Genomic DNA, 14,575 nt, shown 5'->3' on the forward strand with positions numbered 1-14,575 from the left:
GATGGATATATAGGCGGTCCGCAGGACCCGCACATTATGCGTAGCGCGGTCCGCAGCTTGTTACAGGTTTGCGATAGCAAAACCTGTTCTGTTTTTGCATCCAAGGATGGGGGCGGCCATGTTGGATGTGACCATTTTATTGGGAGGGGTGTTTCTTTTCGCTAATGTTGGGTGTGACTATTTTGACGGAGGGGTGTTTTTCTTGCTAGTTTTCTTTTTTTTTGTTTTCTTGCTAATTTTTTCTTGCTTTGGGTTGGGTGTGACCATTTTTACTGGAGGGATGTTGTTTTCACTAATGTGTGGGTGTGATAGATGGAAGTTATTAGTGTGGCGGTGTTGTGACCTTGCCGTTGGCACAAATGGACACAAGGCCCACTGTACTAAAGGACGAGCAAGGTCCACTGAGCATCATGTTGTTGAGGTCTTGTCGAAAAGTAGGGGACGACAAGATCCCCAACGATAGAGGGTTAATAAAGATTTGTTATTTAATGTGATGTTGGATTAGAAAGTGTTGAAATCGATAATATTGGGGGATTGTTTTTTGTCGCTAATGTTGGTTCCCTATATTTTTCCTAGTTTTGGGTTGGGTGTGACCATTCTGACCGGAGGGGTGGTTCTTGCCACTTACGTTAGGTCTAAGAGATGAATGTTATTAGTGTGGTGGTGTTGTGACCTTGCCGTTGGCACAAATGGACACAAGGCCCACTGTACTAAAGGACGAGCAAGGTCCACTGAGCATCATGTTGTTGTGGTCTTGTCGAAAAGTAGGGGACGACAAGATCCCCAACGATAGAGGGTTAATAAAGATTTGTTATTTAATGTGATGTTGGATTAGAAAGTGTTGGAATCGATAATATTGGGGGTGGTTTTTGTCGCTAATGTTGGTTCCCTATATTTTCCTAGTTTTGGGTTGGGTGTGACCATTTTGACCGGAGGGGTGGTTTTTGCCACTTATGTTAGGTGTAAGAGATGAATGTTATTAGTGTGGTGGTGTTGTGACCTTGCCGTTGGCACAAATGGACACAAGGCCCACTGTACTAAAGGACGAGCAAGGTCCACTGAGCATCATGTTGTTGTGGTCTTGTCGAAAAGTATGGGACGACAAGATCCCCAACGATAGAGGGTTAATAAAGATTTGTTATTTAATGTGATGTTGGATTAGAAAGTGTTGGAATCAATAATATTGGGGGTGTTTTCTGTCGCTAATGTTGGTTCCCTATATTTTTCTTAGTTTTGGGTTGGGTGTGACCATTTTGACCGGAGGGGTGATTTTTGCCACTAATGTTAGGTGTAAGAGATTAATGTTATTAGTGTGGTGGTGTTGTGACCTTGCCGTTGGCACAAATGGACACAAGGCCCACTGTACTAAAGGACGAGCAAGGTCCACTGAGCATCATGTTGTTGTGGTCTTGTCGAAAAGTAAGGGACGACAAGATCCCCAACGATAGAGGGTTAATAAAGATTTGTTATTTAATGTGATGTTGGATTAGAAAGTGTTGGAATCAATAATATTGGGGGTTTTTTTTGTCGCTAATGTTGGTTCCCTATATTTTGCTTTGTTTTGGGTTGGGTGTGACCATTTTGACAGGGGTGATTTTTGCCACTAATGTTAGGTGTAAGAGATGAATGTTATTAGTGTGGTGGTGTTGTGACCTTGCCGTTGGCACAAATGGACACAAGGCCCACTGTACTAAAGGACGAGCAAGGTCCACTGAGCATCATGTTGTTGTGGTCTCGTCGAAAAGTAAGGGACGACAAGATCCCAAACGATAGAGGGTTAATATAGATTTGTTATTCAATGTGATGTTGGATTAGAAAGTGTTGTAATCAATAATATTAGGGTTGGTTTTTGTCGCTAATGTTGGTTTCCCATATTTTTCCTAGTTTTGGGTTGGGTGTGACCATTTTGACCGGAGGGGTGATTTTTGCCACTTATGTTAGGTATAAGAGATGAAAGTTATTAGTGTGGTGATGTTGTGACCTTGCCGTTGGCACAAATGGACACAAGGCCCACTGTACTAAAGGACGAGCAAGGTCCACTGAGCATCATGTTGTTGTGATCATGTCGAAAAGTAAGGGACGACAAGATCCCCAACGATAGAGGGTTAATATAGATTTGTTATTTAATGCGATGTTAAATTAGAAAGTGTAGGAGACGTGATCTTAAAGAACATGGCAGTTGTGGTCTTGTCAGAGATGTAGGGACGACAGCCACAAAAACAATGAACGATTAGTTTGTTTAATGGTGAGATGGCCAATTAGCTTTTGGAATAAAATTAAGTCAATTTTGAAATGGTGAATACTTAAGACCCTTTCCTTCTTACAATAAAGAATGGCCGATGTATAAATACGGTTTCTTTTAGATGCCGATTTGAAGACGACCACATCAAGGATAAAGAAATGACACAGAGACAAGGATTCCCGCATACTTACCAAAGGAAGACGTAAACGTTATAACACAGACTGATTATGACCTCATAATGTTGGCTTACTACGATCCTTATTAATTACTGAATGTCTCTATTGCTCTCTTGACCTTAATTTCCTAGTTTTACTAATCTTTCGTCTCCTGTCTTACTCTGCTCACACACCATTGATTACTTTATCTCTTCACTGCAGTTCACTTAAACAAATGAATAACCGTCAAAGAATTATAGCACAACAATTAGCAGACTAATTCTAAAGTAACCGTTCCAAGTTTGGTAAGGAGTTGCACTGTAACTTCTTGGACGTAAGTGACGGAGTGAAATGTTACTGCAGCTTGCAGTTGCATACACATTTGTATTGGGTTTCTACCATTCGTACATCCGGTTTGATTTTAACGAGGTTAATCACCTGTATTTTCTTTCATAACGTTATACATACAAAGTCAGCTTCTAAAAGTTGCACACTAAAATAAACAACAAAATAGACAATACGTATTCGTTTGAATCAAATAAAGTGGACAACATGTGCACGCCAGTGTGTGGATTCTCTAAATCGTGTCAGGTAATGTCTGGTTGTAACAGCACAATCATTGTAACACGGCTTTGATGCTGGTCCGGCAGTGGAAGGTCTCCGGCGACCTCCCCTGCTGCGGTTAGAGTCTGTGTGGGAAACGGCCAGATTGTTCCAGGCCTGGATTGTTCCTCCCTAGTGCACGTGGATACCGGGTGCCCCGGATGACCTTGTAGTCCGGTATAGGTGACCTGTGCAGGGATCGAGAAAAAAACATACAGAAACATATCAACCTGAATGCTCTCTTCTTTGGTTCTTGTCGTCTCTGAAGACGGTAGACAGCTTCGGTCGATTTAACCTCTTGAATTATTGACTGGAATTAGACTATTCCAAAACTAGAGTTCCACGACCTCATACCTTCGCCATATGATTTTAACCTTTATGACTGACATATCAGGGGTGTTTGTCATCAATTATAAATCATACCAGTTGATCTTCTTCACCCAAAAAAAAAGTATGAGCGTAACAAAGAAGGTTATGCTAACAAAGTAACATTTATCATGAATTATGCAAATAGGGTCCTTTTTATCATAATTTGATTCAACAATGTTCACATTCACATAACTTCCAAATGACACAAGTATGAAATTGCCATCCTTTACCTGTATGGTTTTAAAGTAGTTTCTCATTAATTATGCAAATTAGGCCCACATTTGCATATTTTTTATCTATCAAAATTCCTCAGTAACAAATGTCACAAATGTCACATATGTCAATAGTCATATCATGGAATACAGCGGGTTTTTAAAATTGTCTCATTAATTATACAAATTAAAATCTGATTTGCATAATTATCGTCCAATCATACAAAGCATTACGTAAGCTATCTACATACCAAAAATCATTACCATCCATCAAGCCCATCTTGAGTTATAGTATTTTCTCATTAATTATGCAAATTAGGTATTCATTTGCATAATTGATATCTATTAATATTTTTCTCTTCTTCAGTTACATATGTCACATGTTTGAGAGTCCTGTCGTGGAATTTGGCCGATGTATAAACTTTCCTCATTAATTATGCAAATTAGATACTGATTTGCATAATAAGTATCTAATCATGTACATCATCACTCAAGCTATCTATTTACCAAAAATTATAACCATCCATCAAGCCCTTCTTGAGTTATTCCCTTTCAAAGTCTGAACCAAAACCTGCTCCTGCAGTTCAAAAAAAGCCGCTAGGGGGCCAAAACCTACACCACTTACTCTCTGTCCAAAGAGCTATCTACCACTCAAAAATCAGTTCCATAGCTTGTCCAGAACACGAGATATTGAAACAGGAAGTTCCGCTGCAGTACCGTAACAAGCCGCTAGGGGACCCAAAATCTAATCATTTCCTAGTCTCATCAAGACCTACCCACCTACCAAATATCAAGACAATCCATCTAAGCCTTCTCGAGTTATGCTGTACATTACACACATACATACATACATACATACATACAAACGCTACCCTCTGCATAACCTTCTCGGCGAAGGTAATCATGATTGGCTTTTCTTTTTCAAACTAGTTGGCGGTGGCGTATTAGTCATGTAGTTGCTAGGTCCTACAGCCACAGGGAAACAAAATTTAGAATGTATGTGACACTGATAAGCTGTTTGACATATTTCTTAGTACCTACGAATATGGCGTGTTATACTTACTTCAAGGTTTTGGAGTTCGATTAAAAAAATAGGGCTCGAAATTCGCATTTTAGTACAGGTAAAATTGTACTAATTTTATCTTTAGCTAGGAAAACAACATTTGGAGTTAAATATGCGTGAAACTGATAAGCAATTTCACAATTTTGGGTCCCTAGGAATTTGACCTCTTATCCTGTAACTAAGGTGAGTGAAGAGTGTACGTGTAGGGCTCAACATCTGCATGCTAGCACAGGTAAAATTGGAGTTGTGCAGGTAGTTTTGACGGACTTTTACTAATTTAGGCCCCCATTCCGTTGATCGAATTGAGTTATCTGTGAAATCTTTGGTCGCTCATAAAAGGTTGCTGCATTTGAGATTTTGGGTCGCCGTAGAGATTCCACTTGAGCACGTTTTCCAGGAGTTCGGCACTCTCACGGCGATCTGGTCAATTTTACGTTTTTTTAATGGTATTTATTATATCTTCGAATTATTGTTTTATTAATTACAAATCTTTATAAGTATTCATAAATGTTTCTAACAAAAGAAAATACGAAAATACTATGTTTCAGAAGTTGTTCTGATCATTTGCAAACATTTCGAAAGTGACTGTCAAAAGAGATAATTTTTTTTAATAGATTTGAAATATAGATAGACAGATAGGTTTATTTCATATTTCGAAATATTTCGAACTAAAGATATGGGTCATTTGCCCCCCGTAACCGTGTTGTGACTTGGAATTGGGTCCTTATGTCGCCGTGAGAGCGCGGCGAAAGCGCCGTCCAAGTGGAATGGGGGTATAACTGATACTTTAAGAATCGGACGAATGCGCCGTATCCTTTTTTTTCTACATTTGTAATTATGTTGAGCCCAACATACTGTTGGGCGCAATATATTGTGTTCGTATGGTTTCTTTCTCCTGTTAAATCTTGTAATCGACTCAGCTCGGTCGTCCCTGCACCAACTGAGCTGAAATTTGGTATACATGTAGAGTGGGTAAATACCCTGGGAGCATTTTTTAAATTTTTTTCGATATTGACCTTGAACGTGATTTTATTGAGGTTTTTCTGACCAAAAACGTACATTTTGGCCTCCTGTGCTCTGGAAATACATCCAAATGACCTGAAATTTGCTATGGTGGTACATTGGTGGAACAAATATTTAAAGAATCCCATTCGCACTTTTGGCATACAATACTTCGAAATGCGATTTTAGAGGGTGTTTTGGGAAGAAGATCGGCTATTTTCCTCATATGGGGTCACTGACCTATAGGTCACATCTTTATTCATCTGGCCGGGTTGACTAATTCGGTCAGCCAATGAGAGAGCGCAGATTTATCAAGCTCAACCTGATTGGTTGAAATAGTCAATTTAATTAGGGGCACTACTAGTACTCTGACAGGTGCAGACACAACTTCACTACTCCCTGGCTCACATCCTTGTGTTGTAAGTTATTGTTGTGTCCTACTGAAGTTATGTAAGTGCAATTGAGAAGGTTCAAAACTTTTCTGGTGGTATTTTTCGACACACACAGTGTTTTTCTTATTTTAACACTGCATGGAAACAAAGATTTCTACAAGTTCGCAAGCTTGGACACTCTGACATTTCCTCGCTATGTACACGAATTTTCTACCCCTCTGTCACCAAGATTGGACACTAGTGCGCACAATAGTGCACACAAAGTACCCAACGTTTCCCACCTTAGGAAACATCCCGTGTCGGGACGTTGACAATAACATTAACATTAACAATAGAGAGTTGTGAAGTGCGTGAAAATTTACGTTGAGCTTGCTTTGAGTAGTTGTTTAAAGTTTTTGGCTAAAAATGACGTAAATCAGTAAGAATTTTCAACCTCCTTACGTATACCCCTGTTACATGTCTACACTATCGGGCCGCGGGGAAGTCTTGAATATCGGCGCTGATCGATAGCGCATTAAACAAAATGTGTGGCGTAGCGTTGTACTAAAAAAATAATAGCATATGAATATGGGTGCCTGGAAGAGCCCATCCATGCATAGGGTTTCAAATTGGGAGAGATCCATTTCTGACTGGTCTTCAATTCAATTATTCATTCAAATACCAACATTGCAGACATACAACAAACGTTAGCCTCTATGCCACAGTCGATTTTTGCGTGGGGAGGGAAATGGGCGAAACAAGTTGCATTTGCTCCCGCAAATGTTGCCTTTCTAGTTTTTTATGTTTTTTACACGTGAACAAATGCGACGTATCATTTTTCTACATTTTTAATTTATCTTCAGCTACTTCTACAATTGTCGGGGGTTGAGGTTTTCAAACGTGGACAAATGAGATGTACTGGAATTAGTTTTGGAATTTTTACGTTTGTCAGGCGTAAAATTTTAATACGTGGATGATACATGCGACGTATAATTTTTTCTAACCACAACTAATTCTAAATTAATTTGTCGGGGGGGGGGGGCTTTGCACATTTTCATACTTGACAAAAAGATGTACTAGAATTGCATTTCTACGTTTTTCGGGCATATGATTTATGGTTTTCATACGTGGACGATGGGACGTACTGTTTTTTGTACATTTGCACTTTGTCTTCAGTTAATGCTACATTTGTCAGGGGTGAGATGTACTGGAATTAGTTTTGGAATTTCTACATCTGTCAGGCGTATGATTTTCATACGTGGACGAGTGCGACGTATTATTATTTTCTACATTTGTAGTTTTTCTACTGTAACAGTCTACATTTGTCGGGGATGTAGATTTTAAAATGTGTACAAATAAGTTGTATTGGAATTAGTTCTTATACGTGGACATGCGACATACTAGAATTAGTTCTGGAATTTCAACGTTTGTATGGCACATGATTTTGAAACGTGGATGAATGCGACGTATAACACTTTTAACAGCAATTCTGAATATCAAACATACGTCGAGATGGTTTCGAAAATGGCTACTTGCCGAAATCTCTACCTTGCCATGAAAGGTATCTGAAATGACCACAAAAGCGTAACGTTAACATAAAAACTGAAAAGACCTACCTGCACAAAAACAGAAACAGACGCCTCTTACCTCGGTTCTGTACAGATCGACTCTGGTGTTATTTGTCCTTCCAGTCTCAGAATCTAAATTTCCATAGTCGAGTCCTGTCTGCGGAACGTGCAACAACTTTTCCTGCCTTGGAGATTAATGAACAAACGTCTGGTGTTGCTATTTTCAAACAGTCCATATTCTTCCAGTCTCTTCTGGCCGTGCTTCCCCGTTGTCGTTTCCACTGCTGACATAGGGGTGATACATCCCTTCTTGCTCACCATGTTGTCACAACTTTCGATTAGAGGTTAGAAATCTCCATATTATCGCTAGAAATGAGTTGTTTTCTAACACAAGAAACGCCCTTTGTTCTCATACGTCTAGACACTGTGGCCACGGTACTAGACTGTGCAGCTGTGTCCTTCCGTCCGCCCACCAGACCAGTACCCTGTAACTGATACTCCCATGGGTGCATCCATGTTGCTGTGCCTGGAGAAGTCATTAACTCGGAAACAGGGCTTAAAATTGATACCCAGTCAAAGTTTCCATCACAATGGCACCATCCCAACTTTGCTAACATGTCATACTATTTGTGGTCTATATCTATATACTATATTGCCTAAAAGACCTAAAATTTGGTCATAACAAGATGTAACATTGACGATGGATTAAGGGCAAGAGTAACGGATTATGGTTAGGGTAATGGATTAATTAAGGTTATGGTGACGGATTAAGGGAAAGGATGACAGATTAAGGGAAAAGGTGACGGATTAGGTTATCGGGTGACAGATTAACGGCTATGGTGACGGATCAAGGGTTATGGCGACGTGACTGATTGAGGGCAACCACTGTGAGGGATCAAGGCTTTCGTGACAAATTAAGGGTAATGGAGACGGATTAAGAGCAAGGATGGATGATGAAGGTCAAGGGCAACGGATTAAGGGCCAGGGTGACGGATTAAGGGAAAGGATGGCGGATTAAGGGAAATGATTACAGATTGAGGGTAAGGATGGCGGATAAGGGGAAATAATTACAGCTTAAGGGAAAGGGAACGGATTAAGGACTAAGTTGACGGATTAAGGGTAAAGATGACGGATTAAGGGAAATGATTACAGATTAAGCGAAAGGGTGACGGATTAAGGATTGTGGTGACGGATTAAGGGCAAAGGTCGCGGATTAAGGGCTATAATGATGGTTTAAGGGTGATGGTGACGGATTAAGAGCAAAGATGGCTGATGAAGGTCAAGGGCAACGGATTAAGGGCTAGGGTAACGGATTAAGGGATAAAGTGACAGATTAAGGGTAAGAATGGCGGATTAAAGGAAATAAGAACAGATTATGGGAAAGGGTAACGGATTAAGGGCTAGGTTGATGAATTAAGGGTAAGGATGGCGGATTAAGGGAAATGATTACAGATCAAGGCGAAGGGTAACGGATTAAGGACTAAGGCGACGGATTAAGGGTAATGATGGCGGATTAAGGGACATGAGTACCGATTAAGGGAAAGGGTAACGGATTAAGGACTAAGGCGACGGATTAAGGGTAAGGATGGCGGATTAAGGGAAATTATTACAGATTAAGGGCAAGGATGACGGATTAAAGAGAAATGATAACAGATTAAGTGAAAGAGTGATGGATTAAGGATTGTGGTGACGGATTAAGGGCAAAGGTCGCGGATTAAGGGCTATGGTGACGGTTTAAGGGTGATGGTGACGGATTAAGGGGAAGGATGGCTGATGAAGGTCAAGGGCAACGGATTAAGGGCTAGGGTGACGGATTAAGTGATTAAGTGACAGATAAAGGGTAAGGATGGCGGATTAAGGGAAATGAGTACAGATTATGGGAAAAGTTAACGGTCTAAGGACTAAGGTGACGAATTAAGGATAAGAATGGCGGATTAAGGGAACTGAGTACAGATTAAGGCAAAGGGTAACGGAGTAAGGACTAAGGCGACGGATTAAGGGTAAGAATGGCGGATTAAGGGAAATGAGTACAGATTAAGGCAAAGGGTAACGGAGTAAAGACTAAGGCGACGGATTAAGGGTAAGAATGGCGGATTAAGGGAAATGAGTACAGATTAAGGCAAAGGGTAACGGATTAAGGACTAAGGTGACGGAGTAAGGGTAATGATGGCGGATTAAGGGAAATGAGTACAGATTAAGGGAAAGGGTAACGGATTAAGGACTAAGGTGACGGATTAAGGGTAATGATGGCGGATTAAGGGAAATGATTACAGATTGAGTGTAAGGATGGCGGATTAAGGGAAATGAGTACAGATTAAGGGAAAGGGTAACGGATTAAGGACTAAGGTGACGGATTAAGGGTAATGATGGCGGATTAATGGAAATGATTACAGATTGAGTGTAAGGATGGCGGATTAAGGGAAATGAGTACAGATTAAGGGAAAGGGTACCGGATAAGGACTAAGGCGACGGATTAAGGGTAATGATGGCGGATTAATGGAAATGATTACAGATTAAGGGCAAGGATGATGGATTAAGAGGAACGATCACAGATTAAGTAAAAGTGCGACGGATTAAGGATTGTGGTGACGGATTAAGGGCAAAGGTCGCGGATTAAGGGCTATGGTGACGGTTTAAGGATGATGGTGAGAGATTAAGAGCTATGATGACGGGATAAGGACAACGCTGAGGGATTAAAGGCTTTCGTGACAGATAAGGGGCAAGGGTGACAGACTTGGGTATCTGCTGACATATTAATGTTTATGATAACGGTTTAAGGGCAATAGTGACGGATTCACTTCACAAATCACCATGCAGCGCAGATGGCAGCTTCTTCAAATAATGTACATCTTTGTCTAAGCTTCCTGCACACCATAGTGCATGGTAATATATCGTTACTGTATTCTGCAATCCTGTTTGAAAGATTTCTTAACAAAAACACCCCTGCAGTTCCGTGGCAAGCTGCTAAGGGACCGAAACTTACCCCACTTCTTTCTTACGTGAAATTCAAAAGTGGGGTAATTATGCAAAAGGTTTTAGTGAAAATGTTCTTTTCAACTGAAGGTACCACCGGAAAAGTACATTCTCCCAAGGGGGTGGGTTTTACAAAAATATTCCATTTCAGAACAGTAATTTTTTAAGATTTTGCAGGGGATAGAGATGAAGTGAAATATGACGTATTTTAACTATTTACTTTACAACTGTTACCTTTCTAGTTATGTTCATTTCCCCCCACATTAGTTACACTGAAACGCAAACCTGTTCATATTTGCTGAACAAGCTAATATTTATCTCTAGTTCTTTCTAATTTTCCCTCAATTTGTATTGTAGTTTTATTACTGTTTTATTTACCCTCACTATTGTATTATTTAGATGTTAAGCTTTTATTATATTTATTGTCAGTTGTATTGTATTTGTTGAGAAGCCGGTGTCCCAGTGATTTCGCACCCCCCTGATTTTGAACCCCCCGGTGCGAAATCACTAGGGATCTCGCACCCCCCGGTGCGAAATCGCTAGCGATCTTGCACCCCCCAGCTAGTGATCTCGCACCCCCTCCTCGAACCCCCCTAGGGATTTTGACCCCCCCCCCCCCCCAAATATTTCGAAAGGCGCTCTGTCTGTGAAGCAATTATATTCAAAACTGCATTTTAATATAAAAAGCCATAGTTTAACGTGGTAATCGAGAGTATTACAAGTTGCTGTGTCTGACAGAACAAACATCTAAGACTCCGGGAACCCATGCCCTGGACTAATGTAACGCTACTAGTATTTCAGCACAGCGCGATGATGGTGACTCTCTGTGCACGATGATTCGTTGTAATATTCTTCCTTGGTGTCATGAGGAATGTACGATTAGTTCATAGTTTTATTTCAGTGTTCATAATTGATTTTTTAAATTATTTTAGAGACTTGAATAACATTTTATCATACAAAATTATATCACATATTGAATGGTTGACGGGTGTTAAATAGGGTTAGAAAAAAATTATTGAAGCCTGGTCCCGTCGGAAAAATGAAATCATATGATATTTCTGAGTAAGAATTATTAGTTATTTAATGTTAAAACACATACTATTGTATGGGGCTAACAAATTGATTTGGGGGGGGGGGGTGCGAGATCACCAGAGGGGTGCAAATTCACTAGTGATTTCGAACCGGGGGGTTCAAATTCACGGGGGTGCGAGATCCCTGTGACACCGGCCCTGTAGACAAACCATGTTTCTTTTGCCGGCTCCTCACAGATTTCTTTTTCTTAAAATCTGTGAAGCTCAATAAATAAATAAAAAATATATATTGTAGTTAGCAAACGTTACAAAACTTAGTATGACTGTGTTTATATATTGATTGTTTATTGTTTATATTGCTTGTTTGTATCGGACTACCCAAATGCTGTTATTTATTGTTATCGTACTTATCTATGTCAGTTGTAATTTTTATTTTCAGAGGTGATGTTTGATATTAGCTACTTGCTAGAGTGGATCAACTCTGTGTCCTGTTCACAAAACTCCGGGGTACCATATACTCACATGTATATACTAGCTTTGACTGAACTAAAACGATGCATACGTAGACCTCCATTCCAGTTCAGCTTCTTCCAGCAACGACGGATTTCATTATTGCCTTAATCACAATGCAGTTTTAAAGAACCTTTGTCAATATAACTTGCGTTGTATACAGATTAATCATGAAGCCAGTTAAAACCCTCAAACACCTGAACCTATTTTTGCGACTAAAATGACTGAGCGGGGTCAAAAATGACCCCTACATGTTTTGTTCAGTAAAACCTCCCTTTTCACTTTTTTCACTGATTTTTATCAATACATTGCTTCATCAATGTAAGAGGAATGTTTTGGCATCTTTAGAAATAAATAATTCCCGTTCATTATCATAATTTATGCAAAAAGATCAGAAGGACCACGTCTTGAACTATTCCTATCTAGACCGGGAGGGGATTTTTGAGGCCCACACCAAATTTCATGTTGCATAACTGATGAACGGCTTACGCGAGAGCCACCAAACTTGGTGCCTTTACACAAAATTTCCTTAACAAAAATTTCAAATTGATATAGTTATTTCATCGTTTTTCTTGTTGCCATGGCAACGGGTTTTTGACAGGCATATTTTTCAAAATCTGCTAATATCAGTTCAAACAATGACGTTTCGAGGCTTTGTTGGTACGCCAAATGTATTTTCTTACATTGTTATCATCTTATGTAATCCAATGTAGCTTTTATGATTCAACATTGATGTTTTATGCTGATTTGATAACGTCATCCGTCAAAATCTAAGATGGCGGATAGAATCACATAAAATTACGTCATAATGACGTCATATTACGGCATTATGACATGAAATTTGTTATGGTAATACTGATTCACATGTGCATCATCTGAAAATTTAGTGGTCATACGATAAGTAGTTCAGGAGTTACAGAGGGAAGGTCTCAAAAACAGCACATTATTTTTGCTGGGGTCAAAAATGACCCCAGCGGACTCAACACAGACTTTCCTATATAACGTCAACAGCATTGTGCCCATCTCCCTAGAAAATTGTGAGAGGTTAGAAAAGATGTCTACTGACAAAGTCACGGAAGGATTTTCTTTCAGATTAAACATGTTCAAATAGCACGTCAAAATCCACGCCTGGGATCAAAAATGACCCCACTCGGGTGTTTGAGGGTAACATCAGGGAGCGTCTAGCGGATCCCCGTCATCGTCGAAAACAGGCCCAACAGGCACAACACATGACTGATGCATAACCCAACATCATGGACAAGCACAGTGTATAGTACTGATAGAAATCTACCACTCAATTATCACGACCATGCCAAGTCCATGCCACAGGATATTTGACAATCTAATCTAACATGTAGAGTGCACATGTATCAAACCACGCCAACAACGACAAGCATTTATTAACAAATAGCAAACCTTACACCGTCGCCATGGCATTGCTTTTTCGTTGCGAGTCTTATTTGAACTTGACCTCCGTTTCCACAACATCTACACACCTACAAAAAATCAGGAAGATCCATCAACGTTTCCGTCACTTTTTTTGTCTACATACAAACACACAAGAATGAAAAGTCCGCTGCAGTACTGTTGAAAAACGCAAGGTGAACCATTTTCAAACTTGACCTTCCTTTGCACAACCACTACACACCTACCAAAAATCATAAAGATTCATCGAAGCTTTATTTTAGTTATGCTCTTGACATACATACAGACCCACCCAACAGCTGGCTCAACTAAAAATATGATCTTCTCCGAGTACTAGTACTCGGCGAAGATATCTAATGGAAAACAACTCCATACCGTGTTTCAAACAGAAAGAGTCAGTGATATGCATTTAACTTTTCGTTTTGTGTGATAAAGCAGTGCCTTTGTTTTCTGGCTGCAGACATGACTGGACTCCCCATGGCTCTTAGTCAGTTTAGTGGTCTTGGGGTCAATTCAGCTTTCAAATTCCTGACAGAGGACAGTAGAAATATGTGCCAACATGAAAACAATGTATGAAATCAGGCAATGTAAATAAATTTTCTGTATCTGTATCTGTATCTATATAGCCGGTACAAACGCCATTAGGCGTAACACACCAGCTACAGAGCTGAATGTACTTTTTATGATAGTGCTGGTGTCTTTTGTCTGAATTTGTGCCACGTGCAGTAAGACCCCCATTCCACTCGGACGGCGCTCTAAAGCCGGCGTCACAATTCATGCGAGCATCGGCCGATTTTGTAGATCGCCGGAAGCTCGCCGAATTTCAAATTCGCCCGAGCGTCGACCGTATTTTTCGCTGAAAACCTGCCCCGTCACAAATTGAACGGAGCTCGGGCGACGTCCGTCGAACACTAATAATCATAAATTCCACATAAGACGGTACCATGTCTTGGACACGGACGAAGTCAGAATCAACTGACCTGGTGACAAGTTCAAATTTTGTCCAACTTTACTTTCTGAGTTGTGGCAAATCTGTCGGGCATGAGTGAAG

General features: G+C 40.1%; 1 long non-coding RNA gene across 1 annotated transcript; it reads right to left on the reverse strand.

Moving 5' to 3' along the window:
• Positions 1 to 2,218: 2,218 nt before the first annotated feature.
• Positions 2,219 to 8,199, reverse strand: LOC136448763 (uncharacterized). Its single transcript, XR_010757919.1, has 2 exons — positions 7,665 to 8,199; positions 2,219 to 3,188 (listed from the first exon to the last, which is right to left on the reverse strand). It is a non-coding gene; the product is annotated as an uncharacterized lncRNA (long non-coding RNA).
• Between the last annotated feature and the right edge of the window lie 6,376 nt (positions 8,200 to 14,575).

The sequence above is a fragment of the Branchiostoma lanceolatum genome, chromosome 14 (assembly GCF_035083965.1).
Source record: "Branchiostoma lanceolatum isolate klBraLanc5 chromosome 14, klBraLanc5.hap2, whole genome shotgun sequence".
Taxonomy (NCBI): Eukaryota; Metazoa; Chordata; class Leptocardii; order Amphioxiformes; family Branchiostomatidae; genus Branchiostoma; species Branchiostoma lanceolatum.